This window comes from Elgaria multicarinata, chromosome 11 (genome assembly GCF_023053635.1).
Source record: "Elgaria multicarinata webbii isolate HBS135686 ecotype San Diego chromosome 11, rElgMul1.1.pri, whole genome shotgun sequence".
NCBI lineage: Eukaryota > Metazoa > Chordata > Lepidosauria > Squamata > Anguidae > Elgaria > Elgaria multicarinata.
The window spans coordinates 4,030,015-4,044,153 of record NC_086181.1 but is presented as its reverse complement, the minus strand read 5'-3'; the positions used below and the strand labels follow the sequence as shown (position 1 = coordinate 4,044,153).

At 43.5% G+C, this 14,139-nt stretch overlaps 1 protein-coding gene and 1 pseudogene across 4 annotated transcripts in view; both read right to left on the bottom strand.

The window, feature by feature from the left end:
- Positions 1 to 14,139, bottom strand: part of KANSL1 (KAT8 regulatory NSL complex subunit 1) — a 179,688-nt gene that overhangs the window by 116,526 nt on the left and 49,023 nt on the right. The window lies entirely within an intron of this gene.
- LOC134406608 (haloacid dehalogenase-like hydrolase domain-containing 5) lies at positions 2,197 to 3,433 on the bottom strand (annotated as a pseudogene).

Here is a 14,139-nt window from a genome sequence, read left to right as displayed (position 1 = left end):
CTCAGGCTCAGTTCAGACAACATGATAACCAACGGTGGTTTAAGTAGTCAACCATTAAATAGTCAACCGTTGGTTATTGTGTCATCTGTCGGGCAAAAACCAACCCATAGTTAACTATTTCCCCAAAATAACCAATGGAGATAACTATTGAGTTGACTATTCACCCAACCTTTGGTTAGCTTGTCATCTGCTGCACTCCGTTAGCATTTCACAGCACTGAGTGGACTATTTCGTCTGCCTACAGAGTCCTCAAGCAAGAGCAGTCAAAACAGCACCGGCTGCTCTGCTACAGCTGCCAAAATTCAATTCCATAATCTGCCTAGCAACACATGATGACCGCCTCCCCATCCTGCCCTCATTGCACTCACAAAATGAGTGCCTTCTGACAGGTGCCCATGCCCTCCACTGCTCCCCTCCCCGTTCCACTTCCCCCACAAAAGCAGTCAGTCACCCACAATCCCTGAGGACAAGCCCGAACACACCATGACTGCCCAGGGCACAGAGTCAGAGCGGGGCTGTATGGGAAGAGGGGGAAGGAACGAGCAGCTGCATCACCACGACAACCTACCATCCCAGGGGCTGCAGCTCCACACACATCTGCATAACCTCATGGAGGCTTTTGAGCATCGCATGAGACGCCTAGAGAGCATTGTATAGTGTTGCTGCGACTTGGTGCCCCTAAACCCTCAGAGAGCCCCAGTGGACTATCCCCCTATCCCACCTTCCCATCAGTGGCCGTGTTCCTCCATCACCCCCTCCCCCTCCCCTCTTGGGCAGCTGAGGAACAGAAATAACTATCTGCGCCTTGACTCTTTTCCCCACGCTGTGTCTCTGCATAGTCCCACCCCGGCCTTGCCTCCACCTCCTGTTTGCTAGCGGTCAGCCACCACACCCATCATTCCTCTCCACTCCAACTCCCTCCCCACCAGCCACAGATTGCCTATGGAAATGGACGCTGAGGAGGCTGCTGCGAGCACAATGAACTTTGTCCTCCCGGCTGTCCTGGATGATGATGCAGATGAAGGAGAGAAGGACGCCCTCCATGTGAGGAAGAGGCTTATGGGCCCGTTTATGCCCATTCCTCTTCTTTTAGGTGACGCTGCCGCACATTCACCCGATGCTGCTGGCTCAGCGGTGACACAGACTACTTCCTGGACTACTTCTTATCCTTGCTGCACGGCCATGATGCACCTACAGCGATGGAAGGGATGGTGGCAGCAAGCATGGCGGTGGATGCCCTGAACAGGATCCCTGCGCTAACAACTGCTAGAGTAGTGTACTGTGGTCCACCACTGGGTCCTTCTGTGGACCGACGCCGTCTGGACAGAGATGCAGAATTTATCCAACTGGGACAATGAGTGCTTCAGAGGCAGCTTCCGCATGTCGCGCGTGACGTTTGATCAGCTGGTGTCTGAAATCACCCCAATTCTGCACAGACAAAACACTGTTATGCGGCCCATGATTCCAGTCTCCCAGCGCCTTGCCTTGATACTGTATAAGCTGGCATTTAACATGGGCTACTTGCCCCTTTCCACCATCTTCAGAGTGGTCAAGTTGACTGCCTGTGAAATTTTCTGGAAGACCATGAGAGTTCTGAACGAGCTATACCTGCCCCTCTTAATAATAATAATAATAATAATAATAATAATAATAATAATAATAATATACCTTGCTAACATCATCCGAACGGGGGGCGAGAAAAAGAACATGTGTGGATGGCCGTGGGAGTGCTGGACTCTACCCACGTGGCGCCAGGGCAGACTGCTGAGGTACTGTGCAGAGAGCAAGGGGTGGAGAGGGGCTGGGGCGTCCAAAGGACAACAGGGCGAACTGTGTGGGAGAGGCATGAAGGGAGAAGGGGCGCCCCATTGCCTGCCAACCGCCACTTCCCTAAAGTTGCCAGCACCTATCAGAAGGTGGGAGGTCCACCCACAGCTGTAAAGTAGCCAATGGGTTATTAAAGCAGCGGCGTTTCCTGTTTGGTGATGGCGGCCGCCATGGTTTTTGGGCCGTGGTAGCTGCTGGGATAGCACGGGAGGACTGAGGTAGGAGCACGGGCGGAAAGAGGGGCAGGAGCTCTATCAGTCAAGAGCCAGGTTGACTAATAGTCCACCCAAAGCGAGCCTCAACTGCTCAACAGAGCATGGCAACATGTTGTGTGGGACGTACCCCCTCAATAGCCATCCATGGACTTGGCTATTCCCCTTCTGTTGACTCAGTTATGCTCTCCCTTGTATCAAAGGGCACCTCTGTGTGAGGGTTGAAAACTCCTGTGCAAACAAGGACAAACCTACAGCTTGTGGCAGTAGCAGATGCTAGTTCACTTTCCCAAGTGTTCTCAAGCTCCTCTTCCTGAGAGACCGTGGCAGAGCTTGTGCCACCAGCGACTTTGGCTTGGATACGTGCCTTGGAACTTCTTCTAGAGCTCTTTTCCTCAAGGTAGCGATTGTAAAGATTAGCACCATAAATATCTGTCATTAGGTTATCCCCAATGGCATACAGAGTTTGAATAGGCTTTTTCCATTGCTTTGTAGCTGCTTGTATCCTGATCAGGTACTCTGCATAATGATAGGTCAGTTCACTAGGTTTTCCCATCAAAGCCTCATATTTCAGCTCTTTGCCAGTGATCTTTTTGTAAATATTTTCCAAAAAGACCATGAATGTTCCATGCCCAAACCTTGGAGACTGGGCTTCAGCTGCCCACATCAGATCCATATTACAAGCCAACACAGGAATATGTGGGTAGGTTCCCTGAGGATATGGATTCCCAGGATATCCACTTGTCAAAAGGACATCTATTATCAACTGCAGGTTCGTTTCCCATCTCACTGGCTCACCAAACAAAACAATTGCCTCAATCTTGGGAAAGTCCACTACAGGTGGATGCGAAACTTTAGGTCTTCTGTCATGATCGACCATATCCAATAAGGGAAAGGTTTCTCGCAGTCTGTCAATTGTAATAGGCTGACAAAACCCAAGATGCTTAGCAATATCAAGAAGTGGCCCTTGTCTGGACACATTTATCATGGTAGCGTCTGAACATTCGCAAAGGACTGTGGGACATCATGACTTGGTCTTGGGAGATTGGCACTTCAAGAATATGAGATAGTTGGTCCGCTTTCTTCTGACGAAGGCAGTTTCCTGCATTAGTGACAAATACTACAGGCACCAAAAACTCTCCCTGAGAATTAAGTAGCTTTTGAAAGGCTTTTCTTGCAGCAGGAATTGGTGTCTTGCCTCGTAATAATACTCCATCAATGTCAAACAGAAAGCCAAAGGTAGGTTGTACACTGAGCTGAGTGGCCGCGTCGCTCCTTCCGGAAGCAGCAGCAGCAGCAGCCGAGGCTTCGCTACAGAGCCCGTCCAGCCCCGGAGGTCCCGCGGCCGCAGCTCTTCGGAGAGGCCGGCAGAAAAACAGCAGCACCCCCCGCATGGCGGCTCCTCCTTCCAAGGCCGGGCGCGCCTGAGGACCGAAGCGGCGAGCCTTCTGTCCGTTCTTGGCCCGGCCACCCGTTTCCACCTAGACGCCGCCGTCCCTTCTGTTGACTTATGTGTCATCCAAACGCAACCTCAATCTCTTCAAATGCTGTTTCCACTTCCTTATTCCACCCACAATCATTCCCATTTATTGGAGGAGGGAATTATTAAGAAAAATTATTTAGAAAAGAAAGGATGCTAAAAGCAATATTGTACAAGCAGTTTATATAAAAAATCAATGTGATCCTTTATTTACTACTACTATCCCACTTCTCACAATATTGGAACAACATGCCTTTACAAGAACTTCTGCATAGGGTGACCATCAAATTTCAATGAAATTTGTGGTTTAAGTTTTCGATTCTCTTAAGATTAAGTTCTTAGGGACAAGTCAGGGGCACAGCCTGACAATAAATAATTGCTCTGCACTTTTACTATTCCCACAAAAGAGAAAAGACACAGAAGTGTGCATTTTAAAATTTCAGCAAAGATTCAGGAAGGGGAAAATTTGCAAAGCCAACTCACATAATATGACTAAAGGCCAGAAACTTTTACCTGAAGTAATTTTCCATCCATTATATACTCCACCTCTTCTTCTTTTTCTAACTCCAAGTTTCTAAACAAACCAGTTAAAATAGATTACTTATCTTCTTTCTTCTGGTGGCCATTTAAAGGGAAATATTACACGCACGCACACACGCAGATCCGTATTCTGATTATGTAAGCCTTGCCGAACCTGGCACCCCCCAGATGTTTTGGACTATATCTCCCAGTATTCCTGACCATAGGCCATGCTGGCTGGGCTGATGGGAGTTGAAATCCAAACATTTGGAAGGCAGCAGCTTGGGGAAGGCTTGTGACTACTGAATTGCAAGTTAGCAACAGTAGAACAGATGAATGATAATTAGAACCGGTTGTCCACACACACCAGTGCTTTTGAAGGATGAGAGTGTAACAACATTTGCACATACCAGCTCCAGTAAAAGAACCAAGTAGTTGCACCCTTATAACATCTAAGCTTATCCTGTGAGGAATCAATGTACACCCGATCTGCCACATCGGCACTTGCTCGTTCACAACTGACCAATGTCACTTGCTGCAACATCTCTGCTGGTGCACGGTTGACCTGCATCACCACAGTGAAAGTCACACTGGTTTGAAGAGAGGATGTGTCCTCACTTCAGAATTAATACAGTCTTTAACATGTGCAGACCTCTTGGTTTCAGTTTGAGCAACTGATCAAACTCCAATTATCTCTACGATGCGAATCTAGAAATTAAGAAAAAAGCAAAAACAACGGCTATTTTCAAAAGCCCAAATGCAAAACTTTTAACTAGGCATTTAAGGGTGGGGATATGAAGAAAGGACCAGAAAGAAGGTTGAAGCCAAGGCGAGTTTCTTTGGTCAGTAGTGCATTTCTCCAATCATCCCTCCTCCAAAATATGGACAATATGCATGTCATGGTTCCACAGAATTCGATGTGGTATTTATTAAGCACCTCAGATTGACTGACTTATTTCTTACTTTTTTTTAAAGGCAAGGTTCACAGCCCTTAAAATTTGTTGATTTTATTCAGTTATTACATTTCTATACCACCCAATAACCGAAGCTCTCTGGACGGTTTACAATTATTAAAAAACTTTAAAATATATGATTACAATCACTTACATATAGATAAACAAACAGCACACATAGATACAGCACAGAGATATTTTTAAAACAATCAATAAGAAGAAAAATCCAAGACCTGTCACAACCAAGAATGCCCTCTCTCTTTTTGCTACCTTCCAAGTCGCCCTCGGAGGATGGCCTTAGGAGATGAACATAATGTACAGGTTGGTTCATGCCAGGAGTGGCGCTCCATCTGGTACTGCAGTCCCAAGCCATGTAAGGCTTTTTAGGTCAAAACCAGCACCTTGAATCAGGCTTGGAAACATAGACAGAAAGAGCAAGAGGACCAGAATCGGTGATATATGTTTGGACGTTCTTGTCTGTCATCACACTGGCTGCTGAATTTTACATGAGCTGTAGTTTTTGAACGATCTTCAAAGGCAGCCCCACATACAGCACATTGCAGTAATATAACCTGTAGTTTACCAGAGCCAAGTTTTCCCTGTCCAGACAGGGACATAGCTGGGCCACCAATCAAAGTTGGTAGAAGGCACTCCATGGCATGAAGGCCATCTGAGCCTCAAGTGACAAAGATGGCTTCAGATGAAGCCCCAAGCTATGAACCTGCTCTTTCAGGGGGAGTGCAACCCCATCCAGAACAGATTGAGCAATCCATTCTTGTCTGGATTGAATTTCATTTTCTAGCCCTCATCCAGTCCATTTTCACAGACAGGCACTGATATAGCACATCCACAGTCTCACCTGATGAAGATGAGAAGGAAAAATAGAGCTGCATGTCATTTATTATTGCATTTATATCCCACCTTTTTTCTTCCAAGGAACCCAAGGCAGTGTACATAATCCCCCTCCTCTCCATTTTATCCTCACAACAACAACCCTGTGAGGAAGGTTAGACTGAGAGGCTGTGAGTGGCCCAAAGTCACCCAGTGGGTTTCCATGGCCAAGTGGGGATTAGAACCTGGATCTCCTGACTCCCAGTCCAACATTTTAGCCACTACACCACACTGGCATACTGATGACAGTGCACTCCAAAAACCCAGGATAACCGCACTTAACGGTTTCATGTAGATGTTGAATAGCATGGGGGACAAAACTGAACTTTGCAGAACCTCATACTTGAGAATCCAAAGGGCTGAGCAATATCCCCAAGGACCACCTTCTGGAATCTTCCATCAAACGCATGCCAATGCAGTACTTCCCACTCCCAATTCAGACAACCATCTCAGAAGGATACCATAGCCATTGGTATCAAAAGTCGTCGAGAGATGAAGGAGAATGAGCAAGGACACACTGCCACTGTCTTTTACATAACACAGGGCATCATACAGGGCAACCAAGCCCAAAGCCCGGCTGGACCTGTAACTGAAATGGATCCAGATAATCAGTCTCATCCAAAAGCATCTGGAGCTGGTTGGCAAACACCAATTTAAGAACCTTTGCACAGGTAAGGAATATTTGGTAACCGTCTAAATTTATTAAGATTTTCCAGGTCCAAGGAACATTTCTTCAGGAGTGGTTTCATCACTGTCTCCCTTCAGACAGCTTGGAACTACTCCCTCTCACAAAGAGAAATTAATCACCTCCCTAGCCCAGCCGGCTGTTCCCTCCATGCTAGTTTTTATAAGCCAAGAGGGGCAAGGATCTAACACAGAAATGGTTGCATGAACCAATCACTGTGTCAACATCCTCGAGCAGTACCAAATGAAACTCATGAAAGAAAACAGGACAAGGCTGCACTCTGGTTACCTAACCGATTCATCTGCTGTAACACTGGAGTCTAAGTCCTGGTGGATGCAAGAAATTTTATCTTGAAAGTGCCTAGCAAATATATTACAGTGGGCCTCAGATGGTTTGACACTGTCCTTAAGGCCAACATGTAATAGGACCTGGATGATCCTGAAAAGCTTGATGGGGCAATACATAGAGGATTCCATAGAGGCAGTAAGATGTTGTGTCTTTGACACCCACACTGCCCCTGAATATGCATGACCATAGGCACACACCAGTGTTCAACTGCATCCACTAATATTCTTTCACCATCTACACTCAAGCCATCTCCTATTTTGCTTCATCGTTCTCAGCTCTGGAGTATTTCACAGAGCAATACGAGCTCTACTCTGGAGAAGGCACTCAGGAGCTATCATGTCACCCCCCTGGGTCATTTCTGCAGGAGAGATAGCCATAGAAAACCTTCTGGAAACCATCTGGATCCATTAGTCTCCAAAGGTGGACCATCTTAATAGATCCTCCACCCTTGCAGAGAGGAAAAGCTGCCTTAAGTCAATACCTCAGCACACCATGACCATGACAAATGCCTAGATAAGCTGGAATATACATATGCAATGCCTGCAGCAGTTAGGTACAGAGAACAAAATTAAGTGATCAGGGAGTGCTGATCTCCAATACAGAGCTCAACTTTTCTTAGCACAACATTTGGATTTAAGAAAACAGGAACACATTACAATACCATGCACTAGATACACTTTAATAAAGGAACACCCAATGAAGACCTCTACAGATCTCTATCCTACTGTTTTGACACAAATGCATCGTAAGCCATACTAACATAACATATTAAAGTAACATAGCTCCTGGTTTTAATTCTGAAAAGGAAAGCACCTGTTGGAAAGCAAAGCCAAAATTGCTGGACACATCCTTTTTCTAATGTTTGAATGAACCTATAAAAGTAACAGAGATGTAAACTAAGGTGGTTTGGGAGATTTTGCAAGATACACATCTAATATTTTTGCCTAATTTCCATTAAAAATGCCATTTTCTGGGCATCCTTTGCAGAAGTTCTCAAAAATGTAAGCTAGAAAACATAATTTCTCAAGGAGCTCAAACCCAACAATCACTATCCTTCCTTTTTATGTAGGATATATAGAATTTAACTCAAGTGTGTACTTCTGGGCGCACTGATAAATGCTTGCATCTAGTCAAAGCTGCAGAGTTATTCTTGCACTTGCATGGACTTTTTCCAGCTCAGCACGATCTTTGCTAAGCTTTCCTTTTATTTTTTTCAAGTGAACCATACCATTATTGCAAATGAACTGGTAGACATCACAGCAGAGTTCAATTCTTGCAGATAGTTTGGACATTAGCAACCCAACTCCAGGGGTCATTTTCCCATCCAGAGAAAAAGTACCAAGCATGTTAAGCCAGAGTTCAAAGCACACTTGCAGCACTCCAAAATAGAAGCAGCTTGCTTCAAGTGGGAAACATAGTAGGATGATGGCCGCCATTAAATCAGGCAGGCATACCAACTTGCCCCAAATCCACTTTACATTGCATAATTTACAAAGTATTAGATCTACAACACAGTCCTCTCATGACATAGTTGTCTTCTGCATGATGATAACCTGAATAATGTTCAGGCTCATCACGTACTGTTTCCCGGCCCCCCTGCAAACAAAAATGCACCTGAGGCATAAAATATCCTCAAAATCCATTGGCTTTGGAATCCATTGTGGGGCTTTATGTCCCCCAAACCAAGCAATGTCTTTGGAAAAGGCCTGGGAACAATTTTATATCCCAAGAAAACTGGTCTAGGGAAGCAGGCTTAAATAACTGGGTGCCAGTAGGTTGGCACAAGCCATGGGATATTGTTGGAGAAAATTTACCTCACCAGAGAAAGATTTGCTGCAGGGCATATTTCTAACCTCAAAGGCCCAAAACAATAAAAATTTATCTTGACAGCTTGATACTTTTCTAATATTGTGATTTTAAACATACTTCTTCTGACACCAAGGATATCTTTAGGATTATGGGGCATTTCACCACCCCAATATACTTTGGAAAGTGGCTCAGGGTAGTAAAATGTCCCCCAAATTTGTGTGTATTTTTAATGAATGTTGGATGATTAATTAATTTGGTCATCTAAAACACATGACTTTACCCAGTAACCCTGCATGATCCAAGATACAATAACGGCAAAGCATATAACAATTAAGGGCTCATAGGCACATAAAGTGCCATTTTAAATCAGTGATAATCAGTGATTATCTATTTCCAGATATCCTATTTGAGTTCACTATCTGCTATTAGCAATATGTTTTTTCCAGCCCTGCCAACTCTGCTGTAATAAAACACCCTTTCAACCTCTAATAACAAAGACAATGCAATTAAAAAATTCTCATTTTCTCTCCCTCTCTCTCTCCTTTACACATACGTGTGCTTCAAGTCTATAGTGAATATTTACTTTTGCAGCTTATAAATGCACTAGCAGCTTATAAATACACTATTTTAATTAGGAGAGGAGTGAGGTATTTCTGATTATCCAAATGGCTACTGTCAAGGCAAGAAACATGAGATTCAAGGTAACACTGAATCAAAGTATAACAGCCTTACATTATGTAATTCATGAAGCAAAACCTTACCAAGTGGCAGCACAGAACAAAAATTTAAAAATATACCCACCATGAACAATTCTAACCAGGTTCAGACGAAACCCTAAACTACAGTTTATTTAATCTATATGCTGTTGAATTCTGGGTTGTCATGATGGGCAAATCCAGCCACACTAACAAAGCATGGTTTGTTACCTGTGAACAACCCAGATAGAGGATCCATGGTTTGTTATTGAGTTATGAACCATGGGTTGTAATGGCTTGTTCTATGCAACTGTAATCCTGCAGGCAAGAACTGTGAAAAATGTATTTGATTATTTAATTCTGTCACAGTATTGCCAAGTGTTTAAGCAGTGTAAAAATCAAAATCGGCAAGCATGTCAGAATCCTCAAGGAAAAGCAGTGGTGTGTTTTTTCAAAAGGTAGCTGGCAAGGCCCTTTCTAAGTCAATGACTTTCTAAGTCAATAAGTCAGCATATGGCAGGCCTCTACCACTCAGTTACCACCAGCAGGCATGAAGCTTTTCCAGTGTAGCACTAAACACTGCAGTGATATCTGCACTGAATTAAAACTATACACTAATGGCACTGTGAAATGCCATTATTATTACTCTATCGTGTTACAGTTCATGCAGCAACTATCGCTGATACACAGCTTTAGTGTGGGTAGACTGCAACTGCTCATTTATTGTGTTTGAGTTAGTGAGGTCCGGGGGTGGGGGCGCAATGGAAGAGGACTGAAGAAACTCATTTTCAGGCCCAGAAGAATCCTCAAGCACCTGGCTACTTCAGTTCTTACACTCCTGATGCTGGTGCTTTAAGGATTTCAGATATTTAGCCAAATCTACAAGGCTGGCACCTAAACATTTGATGCTGGCTCGTAATAAAGCAACTATCGAATAATTTGCAATATTTCTCAGTTCCTCCTGTTAACACCTTTACACATTTATTTTAAAAACTGACTCCTGAACAGGACATCTGATGCTAGTGGCAGTTTTAAGAGTTCCATACATGGGGAACAGAACCATTAGAACTGCAATTGTTAAAAAGCCTGTATCATTGCACAGATTTGGCAGTGTATGTCAAAAATAAAGTAAGTTCTTTATTAAAGTAACCCAAATTCAAAGATCAACAAAAATGGTCTATGTCATATATAAGCATGCACATTTTCATAAATCAGCTTGATGCACACATTTTCTGATTCAGCTAGTCATGTGTAGGTGTAAAGAGTTATGAACAATGAGGATGGACTGCCTTGGGAGGTGATGAGTTCTCCTTTCCTGGAGGTATTTAAGCAGAGGCTGAATGGCCATCTGTCTGGGATGTTGCAGCTGCACCCTGCAGTGCAGAGCCTGCATTGAGCAGGGGGTTGGACTAGCTGATCTCCAAGATGCCTTCCAACGGTTTGATTCTATAAAGGCACCAGTGAAATGGCATGTCTATAAAATGTTATAATGCCCTAAAATCAATTAAGTCAGCATGTTTGATCAATGGTTACTAAATATATTACGGTACACCATGTTAATTTTAAATGATACATAAATATCTCAAAAGTTTTTCTAATAGTTGTAAGTAGCAAGGCTGAAATATTTGATTAAGTAAAAATTAAACTAAAGCATACTTAATACGGTTTAAATATTGTAGTCCAAGGGTGGGCAGCCACAATGTGGTGGGGCTGAATGGCATCCCCACATCACCCTCCATAGTCCTTAAGATGTCAGAGAGCAGGACCACACCCTGGCTCCCAGCATCCATGTCAGGAAGATGATCCTATCAGAAAACACCTTCTTCTGCCTCTAACCTTCTCACTCTGGGGAGAGGACGCAGAACATTTTGGTTCCTGGCAGCCACATTGGAAAGATCATCCCCCAATCCTAAGTGGGAAATGTTTTACCACACACCTCTGGGAGACACTGAAGCTCACCCCACATAACCTGCTCAGCCCCTCCCTTCAACATTGCTCACAAATGTTCAATCCCATCTTTGCTGCCGTTGGGGCTAGAGTTGCCTTTGAAAACATGAAAAAGCCTGAATTCTAAGGGTGCTGAATTCTTCACCCAAAATGAATGCCTGCATTTGTGCAGTGCAAGCATAAAGCACAAACAACCCTGTGCATAAGACACTGTCAGTGTTCAACGCTCCCTAAGCTGTGGGTGGGTAACCTGTGCCCCTCATTTCCCATCAGTGCTTGCCAGTATAGCCAATGATGAGGAAAGATGAGAGTTCCAGGCCAAAATATCTGGAGGCCCACAAGTCCCCCCCCCCCATCCTAAGCAAAAGGAGGATTGTGGAGGCTTTAGCTTGCTTGGAAGTTGTTCCCGATTTCCTAAAAGCCCCACCCCATAATCCCAGACATGTGGAAATGGGCGGCAAATATTCAGCAATGAGGGAGATGCATTCTTCACTTGACACATTCCAGACCTGACAATGACAACAGGGCCTGGGGCTGAACCTTTCAGAGTCTAACAACCAACATTGCTATACCACCTTTTCCAAGTCTGAAGCTCTTTGTAGTTCTTACTTCATTTAATTAGGCAGCTACCCTATGAAAAGGTGATCAGCTGGACTTTCACAAGAACGTTCAGTATACTTCATGGCTGAGTGTGGATATGATAATCTCCAATGTTTTACTCATCACAGCCCACTGACCCCATTTCTACACATGACAGTGGGCTAGACAGCAGTTGCTATGAAGAACACAGACAGCATCCTATCAAAGAAGCAAATGAATGAAAGGCTGAAACACAACACATTCAGTAGCATCATAGTTTAAAGGGCGAAACAGTGCAAAGTGTTACGCCTGAAGAAATATGGTATACTGTATTATTTATTTGTGGTTCTCACTTTCCCTGCCACAAGAGCTCAACGCACATAACATTTTCAAAGTGAAAGGCATAATAAGATTAACAACCCTAAATATATCCTATTAAGACCAACATTCCAGATAATCCTCAATTCCCAAATAATGGGTAAAACCTAGCCATCCAGTGTGAACCCATAACGGTCACCATTTCCAGAACATACACTGCCGTCACCATTGCTTTCTTCCTTAGCTAGATTTGATTCTTTATGTTCCTGGTTTAGAAGCATCGAACTGGGTTGTGAGCAGAGGGTGTGGCCCCTACCATCTTCCACTTACTGAAAGTACAGGAAAACAATTCCTACACTCCGAATGAAGCAATGTGTGGACTCACCAGGAAGGAACACTATGTGCACCCCACCACTTCAGTGGAAACAAGACACTCTTCTCAGTGAAGCAAGCAGAGCACTGCCTAGTTACAGAGTGCGTTGTCATCTGCATTTGTCATCTGCTACTAGCAGTGTGCTTCAGCTCCTGTACACTGTCCTGTAAATAGGCAGCCCTTCCTGTACGATGGAAGGGATGCCTATTTACAGGACAGCATATACAAATGTTACTTTAACATAATTGCAGCTACCCTTATTACAACTTTAATTCAAGAACTATCCAGAAATGCATATGACATGACTTCCTAATGCACAACAATTTTTCACACCTTCGACTGCTGATCAGACACTTATTGACAATGACAGAAAGTATTAATTATTCCCCCAAATCATGGTTCAGAGTGTTAGTAAGCAAACCAATAGATTTCTAGGCAGTGATGTGAGATGAAGAATTTTCCAGTGCTTTATTTTTCCAGCAGAAAATTTTCCAATTCCTAACTTCATTTGTAACACTCAATGGATGCCAACTGCAAATACAATACCAGGCAATCTTGGCAGTTCAAAATTGTAGATGAGTGGCTGTCAGTATTATCATGCACCGTTCTTTAAGTTGCTAATATGTATTAGTGTCGCAACAGTTTTTAGCACCTTTAATTTTTTCATAAATGTAAACATTTAAGACATACTACTGTCTTAAGAAAAATAACAATCATGTGAAGGGGGACAGTGGGGCTACTTGCACCATCCACACTGTCCATACATAGTACAGAGCCCCTGTCAAGGGAGCCCTGCTGTATGAACACATAAGTCTTTCCCCTTGATTGAGAGCTCAATACCAGGATGGCAAAAATTTGTTTAAACAAAAGGGAGAACTAAAAACTTGCTTAATTCTCCATGAAATATTGTATTTGATACTAAATGTTAGCTGGGTTATACCTACAATGTCCTGCTGAGCAGATACATATTTAAAATCACTACTTCAGCATATTTGGCCAAAAGGAGAAAATTTGTCTCTGTCATGTTTAGTCATATTTCAGTGCTTTATTGCCCAAACTGTGCCAAATTTCTATCCAGCTTCTTGAGACCTTATAATTAAACTGCTCTGGGCACTCAGAGCCTTCATATTTATTTAGTAAGGCCTTAGATTCCATCTACTTCTTCAGAGACAAGGTTTTCTCCTGGCCCAGTACTGAAGCTATTAATGCTGCCAATATCACATGTGACCAAATCATAATTTCTAAAATATAGAAAAAACACACGCAGTCAGTCTTTTTTTTTTTGAAGCATGAAGCGTTCAGTCTTGCTTTGATTCAGCATTTCTTCTAAAGCTATCTTGCTCTCTATATGGAGGAAACAAGAATTAAATCAGCATGCACTCAGAACACAATCTGCTGTGGAAAGCGTTAGGGAAAACCACCTTTAAAATGTGGTGGGGTTGGACTGAACACACTTCCCTTACCATGGAAACGAATGCCTCAGAATGTAGCTAATAATGTGCA